The sequence below is a fragment of the Amphibalanus amphitrite genome, unplaced genomic scaffold (assembly GCF_019059575.1).
Source record: "Amphibalanus amphitrite isolate SeventyFive unplaced genomic scaffold, NRLGWU_Aamphi_draft 000933F_arrow, whole genome shotgun sequence".
Classification (NCBI taxonomy): Eukaryota; Metazoa; Arthropoda; class Thecostraca; order Balanomorpha; family Balanidae; genus Amphibalanus; species Amphibalanus amphitrite.
The window spans coordinates 5,825-21,633 of record NW_024882427.1 but is presented as its reverse complement, the minus strand read 5'-3'; positions in this window follow the sequence as shown (position 1 = coordinate 21,633).

Below are 15,809 nucleotides of genomic sequence, written 5' to 3'. Positions count from 1 at the left end.
GACACTCAACCAGCGTGCATGACCGGCCGCCGACACAGAACCCGTTCATACTCGACAGTCAGTCGGCGTCGTCTGCTTGACAGACGGCCGGGCGTGCTTTGCTGATCTCGGGCTGACCTCTAGGCATACGTTTTATGTTCCTAAACGCATATTGTGTCAAAGGAATTCGACAAATTTGTGAAATATCGAAATGATGTTGCTCGACCATAGAGAAAGTTAATGAGTCAGATCTTGCAATAGGTACATTTGTCCCGTTCCAAAGGTGTCAAGATACGATAAGTTTAGTGTGCTCATAGGCCCTCGCCCCGTTCGGGGGGGCCATTTTGGCCCCACCCCTGTGGTTTTTCCTGAATAACAAGAAAACGGCGCCCGGGCATCAATTTGACACCTTCACACCAAATTTCAAGTCTTAGGTCACCTTAGGTCAGGAGTTATTGAGGTCAAACTGAGGTCATGTTCGAGCAAAAATGAGCAAAAAACATGCAATCTTGAAACGCTCACCAAATCTACACTACAGTTATCAAGCAATTTCAAAGTTCTTTATATGGTCTGGTAGACAAAAAGCGACGCTACAAAACTACTATCTCGGATTTTCAATATTTTGGGTTTTTGATCCTCAACAATTCAAAAAATTGATTTTTTTAGAAAAACTAGAAAAAAATAAAAAAATCCGAATTTCGAAAAAACCAGAATATATGTGATAGTCCCTGCGCTCTTCTATATACATACCAAATTTCAGATAGATATCTCGTTTTTTGGCCAAGTTATAGCGAAAAAAAAACTGTTCAAATGACGTCAAATTTTTGAACTCAATTTTTAGCGATTCTAGACCACGTACGGCAAAACAAAGACCACCATTTAACTCCCCGTGACGAGCTGCATCGATTCGATACCCATTTTATGCAAGAATATCAACTTTGAAATTTGACCTAATTTGACCTGACCTTGACCTGACCTTGACCTGACCTTGACCTGACCTTGACCAAAACGTGACCTAAGCTGGCCCCAAAGGCTGCCTGACCCACATAATCGCATTTGTCATGTAAAATGGACCATAAAACATGTATCACACGACACTTTCATATTGTGACCACCCAGTGACCTGACCTGGTATCAGTGACCTCAAATAGCAAAACATGTGTTTGAAGAACATTTCCCAATCGATTATTTTCAATGAAATGTATTTTACTCGATTTTACAACGCATTTCTTGAAATGCCTGTAAACGGTGAAAATTAGACCTTTGACCTGACCTGTGACGTCATCGGTTTGACCTAGGTCAATAAAATTGGGTCACAAGGTAGTTCCCTGATAGGGCTATCCAACACCGTTTGCCGCTTGTCGCTAGGCTGCGTGGTTCTCGAGATCTTAGGGGGGGGGGGGGTTGGCAAAATGGACCCCCCAACGGGGCGCGTTGCTCGGCAGAGCCCAACGGGGCGCGGGTTAAAAGTTAATGTCTTAATTTAATCTACTATGGATGTAATTTTTACTTCCTCACGTCAGAAATGCAATGTTTTATTTATCATAAAAGCAAGATGACAAAGATGAGGCCTTTAGATGTGCTGGGCGCGGGGCACATCTGCAAATTTTATTAAATGTGCCTACTTTTATTGAATTCCGTACCAATTCTATTTTCCAAGTTAACGTTAAGTAAGCTAGGTACCTATATATTTCTTGATTAATTTTTTATCGTTATAGTTATAAGTTTGAGGGCTACAAAGTAAAAGTGGCGCTCTGGTCAGGTCACTGACCAAATGGGTCACCTACATATAACTAGTTCACACCGGTTCTGCACTGCATCTCTATTTATAGGTCACCTAAAAGAAAGTTCATTTTAAATGTCACTGACCTCACCACTTTTGAGGTTGATGGCCTCAATGGCAGCGAGTTCTAAAATGTATTTGATACACCTTTATATGTTGAAAGATGAAAGTTATAATTGGAAAACAATGGGAACGTTTTTGGTTATATTACTTTAAATTGGCTACACATGTGTTTCGATATAAATCTTTTTCAAGCCATAAAGACAAAATAAACTGTAAATAATTCGCCGAAACATCAAAGTGTGATGTTGGCTTTAAATTGGCTACACATGTGTTTCGATATAAATCTTTTTCAAGCCATAAAGACAAAATAAACTGTAAATAATTGGCCTAAACATCAAAGTTTGATGTTTAGGTGAATTATTTACAGTTTATTTTGTCTTTATGGCTTGAAAAAGATTTATATCGAAACATATGTGTAGCCAATTTAAAGTAATATAACCAAAAACGTTCCGCATTGTTTTCCAATTATAATTCAATTTGTCTATCTATATCAAAGATGAAAGTCCCATGTATTCAATTAAATGAACCATTTTTAATATTATTGTGATGAAAAATGACCTTATGCTCATGATGGGTAAGAATCATCATGATGGGTAAGCATCACAATATTATTACTAACGATGCTTAAACCTGGCTTAAACATACCATTGCTTACATCCAACGAACCATTTTTTATGCTCATTTTTTGGTTTTCCGCTCACCTATGTCTTCTTCGTCCTTTTTTAAATTATGATTTGATTAATCTCAATCCTCGGATGAGAGGCGAGGCTCATGCGAGAGCCCATTGACCAAAATCCATTCAATCCGACCAGTTGACAAGCTAATTTTGTGAACGAAGAACAGCCTGAAGGATCAGCCAAACTAGATTTAAGGTCGCTAAGTTTCACGGCCCTCACAAGCGCACCAACTGACTCGCGCATGTCGGAACAACTAGTTACACGACGTGCTGCTGCATTTATAAGACGGGCGACCCTACCCGGAATACACGGGTAATCAAGTGTTACGGCAATTTACAAGAGAAGACGCGGTGGATGCTCCCTGCAATCTCGGTCCTCTTTATAATGAGCATTGACTTTGCCAATACATTTGGGCTTGGGGTAGATTCGCACAGTTATTAACTTTCTCGATAAATCATTTTGACCAGTGCCACGATCCGGAACTAGGAAACGGATGCTATAAAGGTTAAATGGTTGGTGCAGGTTCACTGGTAATGATAGGGGGAGAGTGGGGCAAAGCGGCCACCCGGGGCAAAGCGGCCACCCATCGTTTTAGCCCTTCATAGCTGGCGTCAGTTTCAATTTATGGTTTCCAATTATACTTCTCTTCACGGTCGTTCGAATTTATATTTTTAGAAATGTTTACAAATATTAAGTAGAATAATAAGAAAAAATAGGCTGCCCAACACATTCCTCGCAACGACGATCAGGTCAGAGCCCGTCAGGTCACGAAGGAGGCCGAAGGAGGCCAGGTCGCATATCATTCGATTTCGCAGGTCTTCCCGAGTCCATTGGTAGCTTTCCCGATTCGCCAGCTCAATCTGGTCGGGAGTTATAGACGAAAAATTGATATGACCTCAGTGACGACATAAATGACGTCACCCAAAGTCAATATTGCAAAAGTGAAGCATCAGACCTTCAAAGCCCAAAGGATTGCAGAAAAATCACGATTATGTCTGCTTGAGATAGTTTAGATGATTCCCGGCGCCAGAATAACATTTTTCCGTACTTCCCCTATTGATCTCAACAGAGGCCAGTTTTACCAGCAGAATAATAGCCGCCTGTTGGAATTTTTGCCTATAGGCCGTTTCAGTGCTATCCTACGCGAAAGCCCTTTCCGCTTACGTTACGAAAGCCCTTATCCGCTTATGTATCGCGTTTACGCTTCGTATGTGAAGCGGCCTTCAGGCAAAAAATTCCGGCAGGCGGCTATTTTTCTGCTGGTAGAACTTGGGTAGAACTGGCCTCGGAACGGGAAAGTGCGAGGGCCGAAAATATCTAACAAATCGAGAATGCGAGTCCTGAGCTTGATATAGTACCTAAGCTCATGTAGGAACCCTGATCCGTGAAATGATTGAGGTGGGTCATGGATGGTCGGTGCCCGTGGTATCTATACCGAACAGGCGATTGATTCTCAGGCATTTGGTTTTAAGCTCAAACCAGCAACCGCACAGGTTCGAGCCATGTTATGCGATTCCCATTGTTTGTGTCTCCGTGTAGCTGTTAGTCGGGAACTCGGTCTGCCTGGCGCCTGCTAACTGCCCCACTGCCGCCCCGCTCCGGCAGTCGCTCTCAGAATAGCGGCCGGGGTAGCGGCTCGCCATTGCGGCAGGAGGGCACGTTTCGGTTCCCGGTGTGGCCGGCCCGGTAGGAACTGGGCTCCGACAGCCGCACCCCGAGCGGGGCCACCCGCTGGAGAGCGAGTGGGGTATAAATAAACCCGGCCATGCAGCGCCAGCCGCCCCCGCCCCTGGCCCTGGCTCGCGCCGTTCTGCCTTCCGGAATCCGGGGTGTCGACTGGAAAGGGGTGCGCGCGCCGAGTGCTGAGCTATCAGACGCAGACACCGTTTGCCCTGTACTCTAGAGTCTTGACAGGCACATCACACCTGCCCACGCCGCGCCCGGGTGCCTCTGACAGGCGGCTTTATTGGCATCAGTCGCCGACAATCACCACTGTTCGGGGCTCGGTGTCCGGCTTTTGGCGGATCTGACCAGCTCGCTGATCGCCGAGGATGAGGGTGACAGGTGGAACGCTGGCTGTTGGTCACGGTGGCTGCCAAAGATACCTCCCTGGGAGGTTTGGCTCGTGTCAACAGACTGGTGACGTCCGAGGCGCCGAGATAGCCGAGTGCCCTGACACCTGGTGGTTGGGGATGGAACTGACGGTTCCAGCGCCGTTCGTTTTGTTAGGAGCAAGCTCTATCGGTCCAACAAGACAATCTCCGAGCTTTTGGACAAATTTATAAGAAGCCTTTGGGCATTGGGCAGAAGGGACCCGCGACTGTCGCGACTTTACAGTGACAGAATTTGTCCCGGTGGGACAGTTGTGTCCCGTTGAGGTAAGCCACTCGGCCTCCCGTACGGTCACCCCGGAAAGGCTGCACTCGCTGGGCTGACCTCGCCACACCGGTTGTTTGGTCCCCCTCTGACCTACCCTCAAGACGCACAAATCCTTCTCCGCGCCTCAAACCCTCTGATCCTTGCCGGGTGGTCACCTTCATCCGACGTGAGTAGCTTTCCAGTACAGTGCAGGCTCTCGCGCGGTGAGGCGACGGCTTGCGAAGCTGGGTGGCCAGTCTACAGTCTACTCCTATTTATAGTTAGTGAAAAGTGACCGGATAACTAGGAAATTAGTACTCATTTTTTAGAGTGTATACGAGGAATGATCAGTCTCTGCGGTGCACCAGGGTGGCCTCAGAGACCAACGTCTAATTCCTGTCATCCTTCCGGCTATGGGTGGCTATCAAAGCATACAAAAGCGCAGCGTACAATCCTCAAAACATACAAAATCGCAACATACAACGCGCAAAACCTACAAAACAGGCCAGGTAGGGGACAGCCCAAACGTACAAAAGCGCAGCGTACAAAATCCCAACGTACAAAAGTTTACCGTCCAATGGGTAAAGCGTACAATGGCAAATCAAACAATGATCAGAACGTACAAAATTGGAGCGTACAATGGCAGATCAAACAAACGCTTATCATACAAAATTGCAACCTACAAAACGAGATGATCGTATCATACAAAATCGCATCGTCTAAAATCGGAAGGTACAAAATGCCTCTGGTTGACGCCGGGTGAATTGATATTTAACAAGTCAGCCACCAGATGGGGTAATAGTGCTGTGGCAGTGTTTTTTTTTGGAAGCCACCAGGAAATAGAGTGGAATGCCACTAAGTCCCTTAGAAACACGATACCTCTGGACGCTGCACCGGCCGGCTATCGACGCTGCGGGCGGTCGGAGGGTGCCGAGGGGAATGGTTCCGAGCAGGCGGGAACACGATACCTCTGAACGCTGCACCGGCCGACTATCGACGCTGCGGGTGCCGCGTGGACCGGTGCCGAGCAGGCGACGAGGAGAAGCGGGCATCAAGACCGTGAGAAATCTATTATATTGGCGGGTGTGCATATGTAGGTAAATGAGGCAAACGTGCATAGGTATGTAACACCTTCATCCTTGGTCACATAGCTCTACCCACGCACTGCGAGGGGGGGGGGGGGAATGTTTGGAACAACCCCTCCGGTTTCTCGCGAATATCTAAAAAACGGCGGCTCAGAGTGCCGCCGTGTTTTGCACATCTTATCATACATCTTTTCTACACCTTCTGTGAAAACTTCAGACCAAAGTCATCCAAGGTCAGGTCACCATATCACGTCAAGTGACCTTACTACATGAAAAGTTTCAATGCCTGTCACAGCTACACCGAGTGACTGATCACTTTGAAACTTTGAGCAACTGATAAAACAACAGTATACACAATACACATAATGTATACAATAATTATAATAATGATACACAAAATGTATCTCTCGGAATTTCGATATCGGTGACCTAAGGTCAGTTCAATTTTGCGACCTCTCCATTATAAGTCAATGGGAGAAAATTGAAAGGCAACTCTTTTGGCCGAACGTCATTTTAATCACTTTCAAATATCGAAGTACAAGTAGGCATGACAAACTGAACCGGAAAATGGTACCCATGACCCCTCTTTATGTCCCTGAGGTCATCTCAGGTCACGAATGGTATCCTACAGTTTTTCGCAAATAACTTTTGACAGAGACATGCTAGAGCGATGAAAAAACCTTATATGTATGTGTTTGGCTCGACAATACGGATCGACTGATGCAGCATGACCTTTTCTGGTCAGGTCATGACATTGACCTGAGGTCATGACCTTGTCATGAGGTCATGACCTTGACCTAAAGTAAATTTTTCAAGTTGAACTTTTGAGGTCAACTTATAGTTCTTTCGATGCGTCGCCTTGACGAGAGGAACACGATGCTGCTGAAAGTAAGCTCGTGCATGTTTTGAGTCAAAAGGTATTGCAGAAAAACAGTTCCCGCAAAAACCATCTACCTATTCTGGCAGTTTTTGGCCCCTGCACGCTAAACCGTTCCTAATATATGGGCCGGTTTGTCGAAATTATCGAAGTTTGACCTGGAAAGTGGCGAAATTTTACCTTTGGTGACCTCTGTTGACCTGATCTTTGAGCTGACCTAAAATGTGGCCGATATAATTTCTTCATTACTTCTGCCGCTCTTTCGAACGCTACGTGGCCCAGGAGCCGAGTGAGAAGGGGGGTGTTCAAACACCCCCTCCCCCCAGTGCAGGTGGCGCCGAGCACCGGCCCGGCGCCGGCTAGAAAATCGCATGGCGTTTAACATAACGGTACATCATCGGTGTTTAACCCGCGCCCTGCTGGGGGGGGGGGGTGTTTGAACACACCACACCCTCCTGTGTTTTTCACAAATATCTCAAAAACGGCAGCGCGGAGCGCCGCCGTTTTTGGCACACCTTATAATACATTTTGTACATACTATTGCTCTTAGCAATCGTTGAAACTTTCGAAGCGATCGGTCACTTGGTGTAGCTATGGCGGACATTGAAACTTTGCATGAGGTGAGATCACTTCAAGTGACCTGGTGACCTGACTTTAAATGACCTTGGTCTGAAATTTTTAAAACATGTGTAGAATTGATGTATTATAAGGTGTGCCAAAAACGGCGGCGCTCCGCGCTGTAAACTATACTGAGATAAACTCTGCATATCTCAGAGTTTTGATATCGATGACCAAAGTTCAGGTCAATTTTGCGACTTCCCCATTATAAGTCAATAGAAGAAAATTGAAAGGCGCCTCTTTTGGACCAAAGCCATTATAAACACTCCCAAACACTGAATTACAAGAAACTAAGACACATTGAACATGAAAATAGTATCCGAGACCCCTGTTTATGCCCCTGAGGTCACCTCAGGTCACGAATAGTATCTAACAGTTTTTCGCGAATACCTTTTGATAGAGGCATGCTAGAGCGATGAAAACGCTTTGGATGTGTTCAGCTCGACGATACGGATCGACTGATATGCAACATGACCCTTTCCGGTCAGGTCATGTTGGTAAAAGTAAGCTCGTGCAAGGCTTGAGTCAAAAGTTATTGCAGAAACACTTTCCAAAAAATCGTTTATTTTGGCAGTTTTTGCCCCCTGCAGGCAAAACCGTTGGCGCTAGGTCAAATCTGAGAGAATTATTCAGAAAGGGCGTTAACCCGGCAGTTGCTGGGGTATTTCGCCACCCACCGTTTGCTGGGGGAGGGGGGGGGGCGTTAAACGCCCCCAGCCGATAACTCGAGAACCAATAGGCGCAGCGAAACGCACGAGGGGGCAAACGAAAGAGCGCGACGAGACGCTTCAGATGAGTACTTTAAAGTTGAATTTTGAGGTCACAGGTCAGGTCAAGGTCAGGTCAAACACCGGAAATCGGGCTTTCAGTAGCATGGACTTCAGGACTTCGCAATGGGCGCCTCTCGTCATAAAGTCTGTCAAAACGGTGCACAATCCATCATATAAGGCCTACAAGAGTGTCAGCTCAATGTAGGGGTCAGTCAAGCATAGGTCAGGGTCAAGGTCAGGTCAACCGGGTAGGCACATATCCCCGAAAATCAAAACTGATATTCGCAGCCTGTGACACATGTTTTATGGGTAATTTGGAGCGTAGAATACGATGGTGACATTCCTGTTCTCATATGTGTACGTGTTTGGCTCAAAAAGTTCAATTTAAGAAATGCATGTATCATGGTCGTGAAGTAGTCACGAGAAATTGCCAAGATTCAGTTTAAGATTTTGGAAAATGCGGAACGATAATCAATAATCGAAGATAGCCATTGGATTGCTCATGGTATTGGCAGTCTAATGGCGTTTACGGCATGTCTGTATATCTATTATGTGTTTTTATATGTTTTTTTTTGAACATATGCCGTTTTTGGTCGAAAACTCAGAAATCATGACGTCACTAAAACCTCGATATCTCAAAAATTTTCCGACCGATTTTTTAAAAACTTTGTCACAATAAACTTCAATCAATTCCCTACAGGTACCCAAAATTTGGCGCGACTGCGGCGCGCCGTTTTTATGCTATGGCCCGGCGAAAAAAGTGGGGGCGTTTAACGCCCCCCCCCCCCCCAGCAACTCGCGGGTTAACACGCGCAGTGGAAGGGGGGGGGGGCGGATTTCGCCCACCCCTCCTGTTTTTCGCCAATAACTCGCGTCGCAAGCATAATATCAATGTGAAATTTCGGCTACCTGTCCAGAACTCAATTGCGGATCTTCTCGTGCAAGAAGTAAGAAAATCGGTTCACAACTTTTCTAGTAATAGCGGTGTAAAGTCAAACATCCTGCCGCCGCGGCGGCGCGGCGGCGCGGCGGCCGGCGCTAGCCGTTACGCGCCGCCTGAATTGTAGACTGTGCCGGGGCGGGACGGTTCCGTCTTTACATCGCGCTCCTTACCGCTAATTATATTAGATTCGCGTCAAATTCGGTGAGAAGACTGAGAAATGTACAAGCAATCATATGGTTAAAGAATTTTGAAAATCGGCCGGTAACAACTTGAGTTATGAGTGTGTAAACACAAAATTGTGATTGCCGCGTTTCCCGCGTCGGCCGACGCCGCTTCAGCCGGCGACATCTTACCCTTAGCAGGCTTCTAACCAGGCGCGGATACAAGGGGGGGGCCATGGGGGCCATGGCCCCCCCCCTTGGCCGATTTTTTTCAAAAATAAAATAAAAAGTTAAAAAGTTAAAAAGCTGAAAAGGGGGCCTCCTGAAAATAAAGTGGCCGAAATCCGATGAGTTTTTTTTTTACCTACCCACTTAGTTATTTCTTAGAAGACTAGCTGAGAAGACTTCTTTGTTAGAAGATTGGTAAAGCTTTTCATAACTTGGAGGTCTCTTATACTCACAGAGATGACCACTTTTACAGGGCCTCCTAACCTGCACAGAGGGCCTCCAAGCCTGCACAGATGTTGAGATGTTGCCTGAACAGCTAGATAAGCTCAATAGACGCAGTTTTTTTTTTGGGGGGGGGGGCCAACAAGTGGGAAGATGGGGCCTCCAACAGGTGGGATTATGGGGGGGGGGCCTCCTGGTTTCTAATGGCCCCTCCCTTGGAGATTTTCTGGATCCGCCCCTGCTTCTAACTGCCATATCTATGGTTGGATTATCTAGAAATTCACCATACATACTCACAAATGTTTGTTCTTTCGTATAGTGAAAAGTTTTAAAAAATCGGCTGGTAACTTTTTGAGTTATCGGCGTCTAAACGCAAAAAAGTCGCTAATATGGCAGATTTGACCACATTTGACCTCATTTGACCTTGAAGATATTGACCTAGGGTCATGAAATTCACACACAACAGAGTTCCCAACAGCCCCCACCTACCCTCCAAATTTCGTCTTTCTAGCTCCACTGGGAGCTGAGATCTTAGGGGGGGGCGACATCCGCCCCCCCCCTTCCACTGGGCGTAGTACTCGCAACCCTTCCACTGCGCGTGTTAATAGGGCTATCGAAGTCGCTTTTCCGCGGCGCTGTAGCTATATCGGTTCCCGAGTTATGCGTTGGCTTCTTGGAAACTGTCGACATTTGACCTGAAAATCGGCGAAATTTTGCCTTTGACCACTGGTGACCTGACCTTTAGCCTAACCAAAAAAGTGACCGAAGTGATTTCGTTATTATTTTTGGCGCTCTTTCGAACGCCGCCTTCCGCGAATCGCTACGTGGCCCAGGAGTCGAGTTAGAAGTGGGTGTTCAACACCCCCCCCCCCCAGCAGGGCGTGGAAATCCAGGACCCCCAGCGGGGCGCGGGTTAAAACACATTTGGAAAATATAAATATCTTCAATACAATGTAGTAATGTACGCTAACCAGTTTTCTCAGTAATTCAGCTAGCAAATATCGTGCTGTGTTGTTTACATCGAGGGTCGAACTTAACCCACGCCGTGCTGGTGGCCTAAGTTTTCCGTGTCGTGCTGGGGGGAGGCGTTTTCACGTCCCCGTCTAACTCGGCTCCTGGGTCAAAGGTCACGTCACCAGAGGTCATCAAAGGTAAAATGTTGCCTATTTCAACATTTTCCCAAACACTCAACGCATAACTCGGGAACCAATAGAGCTACAGCGCCACAGAAAAGCGCATTCAACAGCTCTTTCAAAGGCCTTTCCGAGTGTTGTTGTTAGATTTGACCTCAGGTCAAATATAAATCGTGACGTTAGTAACAACGCACGATACGTTAGACGCTGGCAAAACACCAATACGGGCGAGGGTTAAATCATATGTGAACCAACCAGTTTTTGAGTGGTTAACCTAGCAAACATTGTAAATGTGTTCAACAGGATGTTTACAGTGAGGGTTGAACTTGAAAAAGACGGGCCATTGGACGATGGGACCGCGGCCGGAATTAGCGCGACACTAGTGGATTTGCCGCCCTTTCCCAAACTGAGTTAGACTGTTCCACGTAGTTCAGAAATGTCCAATTCCATGGACCACGAATCTGCAAATATTTTTCGTCCATGGTGTATAGCGTCCGCGCCACATCAGCCCAAATGCAAAGTTCTGTGACAATCATCGTAGACCCGTTTTCGTACGGAGAAAAGTAGCAGCTAATGTAGGTAAGAAAAAATGTATATTAGACGGCTTTATCATTATTTTCGGAGTCTAACCTTTAGACCATGAAACAAGAAATGTTTAGACCATGGGCTTCACGATGGAAAGAAAAACTTATAACGGAATATGTATATAAATACGCTTCAAATGTTAAGTCTGTAGGTGCTTTTAAAATTGTGAGTTAATTTTACTGTTATAAACATTCTAGAATGGCGATATGAAACGTCCCGCTAGGTTGCGCTCTTCTTTTATCAATATGGTCTTTACCGATCAATTGCCTTTCAGAAAATGTATAATTTAGCTGCTTCAGCCTGCTACATCGAAAATGAGGGGCATTTTTGTTTTTACTTCAGGTCGCCGGCGCTGGCCGTGCGCGGTTACCACGAGCCGGCCGGAAGCTGGGAATAACAGATCGACAGATCCTCCTAGGAGTCGAACAAGGCTGCCAAGTGCCAACTATATTTAAGTTTTGTCCGGAAATATCCGTACCTGATATCGGAGTGTCTGATACACTTTTCTGACCCTCACTTTATTTGTTATATAGTCCATCAGGCTATCAGATTCCCATCATGGTTTTGGTGGCTACATTATTTGCTTATGGGAATTTCCGGTTCCGTCATGACTTGACCGGGCAGGTGATGCCATCTTATCCCGCGAGTTGCTGGGGGGGGGGGGGCGTTAAACGCCTCCACTTTTTTCGCCGGGCCATAGCATAAACACGGCGCGCCGCAGGCGCGCCAAATTTTTGATACCTGTAGGGAATTGATTGAAGTTTATTGTGACGAAGTTTAAAAAAAAAAATCGGTCGGAATTTTTTTGAAATATCGATGTTTTAGTGACGTCATGATTTCTGAGTTTTCGACCAAAAACGGCATATGTTCAAAAAATCATGTAAAATCACAGAACAGACATACAGACATGCCGTAAACGCCATTAGACTGCCAATACCATGAACAATCAAATGGCTATCTTCGATTTTTGATTATTGCTCCGCATATTCCAAAATCTTGAACTGAATCTTGGCAATGTCTCGTGACTACTACACGACCATGATACTTGCATTTCTTAAATTGAACTTTTTGAGCCAAACACGTACACATATGATAAAATGAATGTCACCATCGTGTTCTACGCCCCAAATAACCCATAGAACATGTGTCACAGGCTGCGAATATCAGTTTTGATTTTCGGGGATATGTGCCCACCCGGTTGACCTGACCTTGACCCTGACCTATGCTGGACTGACCCCTACATGAAGCTGACACTCTTGTAGGCCTTATATGATGGATTGTGCACCGTTTTGACAGAGTTTATGACGAGAGGCGCCCATTGCGAAGTCCTGAAGTCCATGCTTCTGAAAGCCCGATTTCAGGTGTTTGACCTGACCTTGACCCGACCTGTGACCTCAAAATTCAACTTCATCTGATGGTGAACTGTGACCTCAAAATTCAAGTACTCATCTGAAGCGTCTCGTCGCGTTCTTTCGTTTGCCGCCTCGTGCGTTTCGCTGCGCCTATTGGTTCTCGAGTTATCGGCTGGGGGCGTTTAACGCCCCCCCCCCCCCCCCCAGCAAACGGTGGGTGGCGAAATACCCCAGCAACTGCCGGGTTATCACATGACCGAACCGAGTCAAGGTCAACGCAGGTCAACTGATTAATTAATTCATTAATTAATTAATTAATTAATTAATTAAATGGCTAATGATTATTTAATTAAATTTATCAGGAATTGCTTCGAAAGTACACCGACTACCATTTGTATGATTCTATCATCCCTTTCATGTGAAAAGCGGGCACGAAACACGAAAAAGTACCGATGTCGCGCTAATTCTCGCTCCGGTCCCATTGTGCATTGTAAGAAATAGTTTTAGTGTATATGCTACATATTTTGCGACCGATACCCCCTGAACCCGATTACGACTCGCTGACGAAGTTTTGTAAATACAATTTGAAAGCTCCGACCCGAACGATTCCTTGTGGAGTGAAGCTCTCATTCACTTATTGCATTAACAAACTCCACAGTCCACATCATATCTTTATGTGTAACTAAGCTGTTGGTGGCGGTAAACACCCATTTGGATATCGGCGGTGACGCCTAATGGTTGAGCTGACCTGGCCCCACCTACCCAAAATGCACGGATACATCGTCTTTGATGAAAACTAGCACGAAATTGGAAATCAGAACCCCGAAAAAAAAACTCACTAACAACCTCATTTTAAAAAGTTAAAATAGGCCACGATTTCCCTGACTTTTAAGTCATTTACCCGAATTGAAATGCCAACTAATGACCGGCGATCTTAAAATCGGGTACCATCGGCTTCCTTTAGTTACGGTAGGACGTTCATGTTTTCGCGAAGCTATAGTTCGGTTAGGGACTGAACGATTGGGGATCAACAGAATTCCCCCCCCCCCCCCCATTTATATACTAGTGGCTGAAAACGCGGTCACGGAAGGGATTTCAAAGAGCATACAAACACATAAGTCCTTAATCCTCGCCCGTACTGGTGTTTTGCCAGCCGCGAACGTATATGGGGGGGGGGGGGGGGTCCGTTGGAGACATAGTTTGTTACGAGAGACGCCCAGTTCGAGGTTTAAAGTCCATGCTATTATAAGCCTAATTTCAGGTATTCAAAATAATCTTGAACCGACCTGTGACCTCGGAACTCCACTTGAAGGTACTCATCAGAAGTCTCTCGTAGCGTTATTTTGTTTGCTGCCTCGCCCGTTTCGCTGCGCCTCGAGCTATGGGCTATGGGCTATGGGTTCTCGAGCTATGGGCTGGGAAAGTTTACCCCCCTCTCCCACCCCCACCCAGCAAGCGGTGTGTGGCGAAATACTGCAGCAACTGCCGGGTTAACCCTCGCCCGTATTGGTGTTTTGCCAGCCTCGAACGTATGGGGGGGGGGCGGGTCCGTTGGACCGCCCCCCTTGCCGTTTGACCCCTGATCGAGCTAGAGCTTCGAGAAAAAATTTAAGGTCCTAGGTCATTGGTTGACTTTCCAGGTCAGGTCAATGACCCACAAGTCTGGAAAATCGGGACCTATAAGAACATCGTAAAGTGAGGTTGATGAGGGTTTTTCGGGGTGCTGATCACGAATATCGTGTTAGTTTTGATCACAGATGATGTCTTAATGCATTTAGGCCAGGTCAGGTCAGGTCAGGCCAATCAGTAGACGTCCTGCCAGGTATTCATAGTACGTGTCAGCCGTTACTGACAGCTTCGTAACATGTTACGAAGACACCAAACAACTTCGTAAATGCTCAAATGGTTGCTTAATTCGAAATCAGCTCCAAAAAGTAGCCTAGAACTCGAAGAAGTGAGCCTAGGTCATCAAAGGTCAATGATCTGACCTGACCTTCAGGTGACCTTGACACCCACCATAATGCATGGGACTAACATCATATCACATGTTTGAACGCTTGAAACCGCAAAAATACTGCAAACGCGCGGCTAATACGAGCCGACATACGCCGAATCGCGATTCCGGCCAAACATGGTCTCGAAAAATAGGCCACAGGTCAAGGTTCATTTGGGACAGGGTCATGAACTTTTAAGGGTAAGTGTACAATTGATTGACTCGACATAACTGAAAGTTTCATCGCGATCAACCGCTTTTTACGCGAGTTATTCGCGAAAAACCATGGGGGTGGGGGTCCGTTCGACCCCCCCCCCCCTATACGGGCGAGGGTTAAGTCAGTTAAATTTCTTTCGCAGTTTTCAATTTAATTTACGAATTATGTTCCGGCAGCTATAGTCAAAATGAGCAGAATGCTGCTCAATGTACCAAGCGCAACTTCGTTCTCCGGCCCGCAGAGAGCGGGGATGTAAGTCAGGCACGGCCTTGGCCGTTTCCTCTGGGGCCGCGCCGTCTGCCGAGGGAGGGGAGACCTTGCCCAGTCTGAGGGAGGGGGGACGACGGCGCCACCGGGACGCCCCGTCGCTCCGAGACCGGCGCTCACTGTATAAACAAGCAAAAAACGCTGGCCGTGCAAAGCTTGGCTGTACTTTGACAGAGGAGGCATCTAGTGGAATATTTCGTAACTACACAAACTTCTAACAAAGATGTCGCTTGAAGCGCGGTTGAGATTGTAGGTTTTGATCCAACTGAAAATTGACATCTCAAGGACGACGAAATGATGTAAATTTATATGAAATGGTTTTGTATGATGCGTACTTTGATTAATGCCATTAATTTTCCACTGCCTTTTTGTGTGAAACGATTTTGTACCTTCCGATTATGTATGACACGATTTTGTATGCTGCGCTTTGGTATGTTTTGACTGTCCCCTATCCGGCCTGTTTTGTAGGTTTTGCGCGTTGTATGTTACGATTTTGTA